Raw genomic sequence first — 4,249 nt, forward strand, 5'->3', positions numbered from 1 at the left:
CGCGCCCTCCTGATACGTCTCCATCGTATCTATAATTTTTGATTGTGCCATGCCAATATTATTCAAATTTCATATACTTTTGGCAATTTTTTATACTATGTTTGGGACTAACATATTGATCCAGTGCCCAGTGCCAGTTCCTGTTTGTTGCATGTTTTTTTCGCAGAATATCCATATCAAACGGAGTCCAAATGGGATAAAAATTGATGGAGATTTTTTTGGAATATATATGATTTTTGGGAAGAAAAATCTACGCGAGACGGTGCCCGAGGTGGCCACAAGGCAGGGGGGCGCATCCCTGGCCCTCGTGGGCCACCCGTAAGGCGGTTGCTGCCCTTCTTTCGCCGCAAGAAAGCTAATTTCCGGATAGAGATCTTGACAAAATTTCAGCCCAATCGGAGTTACGGATCTCCGGGAATATACAAAACGGTGAAGGGATAAAATCTGGGAACGCAGAAACACAGAGAGACAGAGAGACAGATCCAATCTCGAAGGGGCTCTCGCCCCTCCCGTGCCATGGAGGCCATGGACTAGAGGGGAAACCCTCGTCCTATATAGGGAGGAGGTCAAGGAAGAAGAAGAATGAGGGGGGCTCTCTCCCCCTCGCTTCCGGTGGCACCGGAGTGCCACCGGGGGCCATCATCATCACCACGATCTACACCAACACCTCCGCCATCTTCACCATCATCTCCATCACCTTCCCCCCTCTATCTACTGCGGTCCACTCTCCCACAACCCGATGTACCCTCTACTTGAACATGGTGCTTTATGCTTCATATTTATTATCCAATGATGTGTTGCCATCCTATGATGTCTGAGTAGATTTTCGTTGTCCTATCGGTGGTTGATGAATTGCTATGATTGATTTAATTTGCTTGTGGTTATGTTGTTGTCCTTTGGTGCCCATCATATGATTGCGCGCGTGGATCACACCCTAGAGTTAGTTGTATGTTGATAGGACTATGTATTGGAGGGCAAGAGTGACAGAAGCTTCAACCTAGCATAGAAATTGATGCATACGGGATTGAAGGGGGACCAATATATCTTAATGCTATGGTTGGGTTTTACCTTAATGAACACTAGTAGTTGTGGATGCTTGCTAATAGTTCCAATCATAAGTGCATAGAATTCCAAGTCAGGGATGACATGCTAGCAGTGGCCTCTCCCACATAATACTTGCTATCGGTCTAGTAAAGTAGTCAATTGCTTAGGGGTAATTTCGCAACTCATACCACCACTTTTCCACACTTTCTATATTTACTTTATTGTTTGTTTATCTAAACAGCCTCTACTTTTTATTTACGTACTCTTTATTAGCTTGCAAACCTATCCAACAACACCTACAAAGTACTTCTAGTTTCATACTTGTTCTTGGTAAAGCGAATGTCAAGCGTGCGTAGAGTTGTATCGGTGGTCGATAGAACTTGAGGGAATATTTGTTCTACCTTTAGCTCCTCGTTGGGTTCGACACTCTTACTTATCGAAAACTGTTGCGATCCCCTATACTTGTGGGTTATCAAGACCTTTTTCTGGCGCCCTTGCCGGGGAGCAATAGCGTGGGTGAATATTCTCTTGTGTGCTTGTTTGCGTTATCACTAAGTAATTTTTATTTGCTATTCTTAGTTGTTTTCTATCTTTAGTTATGGGTAGGAAACGCAAAATACCAAAAAAATTAGTTGTACCTATTACCAAACCAATGGTTGAAGAACCACTCAAAATCTATCACACTGCTGAAGGTGCTCGTTCTGAAACCCCAACTAGCTTAGTTGAGGGCAAATCTTTAGATGAGCATGCTTGTTATGTGCGACACCGAATATCTGAAGAGGGGAAAATTTTATTGGGTCAAATTCATCGTTTGCAATGCTATGCTTGGAATTTATGTGAAATATATGATTTTACTTGTTGTTCTCAAAACCCTAAGAAACACCTTCCCTATCAATGTGAGTTTAGTGATAATGGAATCATATCTTCATATACTAAGGGTGTTTATAATTACTATGATGTTCAACAAATTGAAGAATTTGTTTCTTTTAAGGGTGCTTACAAAATTGCTTCTTTATTGAAAAGTATGATGCTAATTTTTACAAATCTGAAAATTTTGACATACTTAAATATTGATATGATAATTATGCTTCTAATGCCTATGTTGAACCATATATTGAGGACTACTCCGCTGTCCAAGAAGAGACTAATATTTTGCAGGAGTCTATGGAAGAAGAAATTGATGAAACTGTGAGCTCATTGGATGAAAAAGATGAGGAGGAGAGCTAAGAACAAAAGGAGGAAGAGGGGATTAGCTACCCGTGCCCACCTTCTAATGATAGTAACTCTTCAACTCATACATTGTTTAATTTCCCTTCGTGCTTACCGAAGGATGATTGCTATGATGATTGTTATGATCCCGTTGATTCTCTTGAAATATCCCTTTTTGATGATGCTTGTAGCCAAGATGCCAATACGAATTATGCTTATAGAGATGAACTTGCTATAGTTCCTTATGTTAAACATGAAATTGTTGCTATTGCACCCACGCATGATAGTCCTATTATCTTTTTGAATTCTCCCATCTACACTATATAGGAAAAGTTTACCCTTATTAAGGATTATATCTCCGCCTCTCTATGTTTCCAATATGATAAAATTGCAAGAAACTGTTTATACTATGCATTGGCCTTTACTTTGTGTGCATGAATGTTTCTTTTATGACATGCCGATGCATAGAAGAGAGTTAGACTTCGTCATTACATGATATATGTTACTTTGTGAACATTACTAAATTACAAGTCATTGTTAATTCAAATTGGCTTTGATATACCTTGGGATCCGGGTGGATCCATTACTTGAGCACTATATGCCTAGCTTAATGGCTTTAAAGAAAGCGCTGCCAGGGAGACAACCCAGAATTTTTAGAGTTATTTATTTCTGTTGTGTGCTTTTATAAAGTTTAAATAATGTGCCAAGGTTTGCCTTTAGGATGTTTACATTTGCTTGATGGTTTGTACGGTGTAGGGCAGAAACTTTGGCTGTAGTGCGCGATTTTACATTTTTAGCTGGAACGTCAAATGGTTCTGATTCTTTTTGTACTGTCTTCCTATACAATTTTTTTATCTTTCCTAATTTTGTTAGAATTTTTCAAGTATCATAATTATGGTGAATTTTCAGATTACTACAGACTGTTCTGTTTTAGACAGATTCTGTTTCTGATGCATAGTTTACTTGTTTTGATGAAACTAACAATTTATATCAGTGGATTAAGCCATGAAAAAGTTATATTACAGTAGAAACAATGCAAAAACAAAATATGAATTGTTTTGCAACAGTACTTAGAGTAGTGATTTGCTTCATTATACTAACGGATCTTACCGAGTTTTCTGTTGAAGTTTTGTGTGGATGAAGTGTTCGATGATCGAGAAGGTCTTGATGTGAGAAGAAGGAAGAGAGGAAAGAGCTCAAGCTTGGGGATGCTCGAGTCACCCCAAGTAACTATTCAAGGAGACTCAAGCATCTAAGCTTGGGGATTCCCCGGAAGGCATCCCCTCTTTCTTCAACAAGTATCGGTATGTTTTTGGATTCGTTTCGTTCATGCGATATGTGCAATCTTGGAGCGTCTTTTGCATTTAGTTTTCATTTTTCTTTTATACACCATGCTGGTATGAGATAGTCCTTGGTTGATTTATAGAATGCCCATTGCACTTCACTTATATCTTTTGAGTATGGCTTTATAGAATGCTTCGTGTGCTTCACTTATATCATTTGAAGTTCGGATTGTCTGTTTCTCTTTACATAGAAAACCATCATTTGTAGAATGCTCTTTTGGTTCACTTATATTTGTTAGAGCATGGGGATATCTTTTGTAGAAATAATTAAACTCTCTTGCTTCACTTATATCTATTTAGAGAGATGACAGGAATTGGTCATTCACATGGTTAGTCATAAAATCCTACATAAAACTTGTAGATCACTGAATATGATATGTTTGATTCCTTGCAATAGTTTTGCGATATAAAGATGGTGATACTAGAGTCATTCTAGTGGGTGGTTGTGAATTGTAGAAATACTTGTGTTGAGTTTTGTGATTCCCGTGGCATGCACGTATGGTGAACCGTTATGTAACGAAGTTGGAGCATGAGGTATTTATTGATTGTCTTCCTTATGAGTGGCGGTCGGGGACGAGCGATGGTCTTTTCCTACCAATCTATCCCCCTAGGAGCATGTGCGTAATACTTTGTTTCGATGACTAATAGATTTT

The sequence above is a fragment of the Triticum dicoccoides genome, chromosome 7A (genome assembly GCF_002162155.2).
Source record: "Triticum dicoccoides isolate Atlit2015 ecotype Zavitan chromosome 7A, WEW_v2.0, whole genome shotgun sequence".
Lineage (NCBI taxonomy): Eukaryota > Viridiplantae > Streptophyta > Magnoliopsida > Poales > Poaceae > Triticum > Triticum dicoccoides.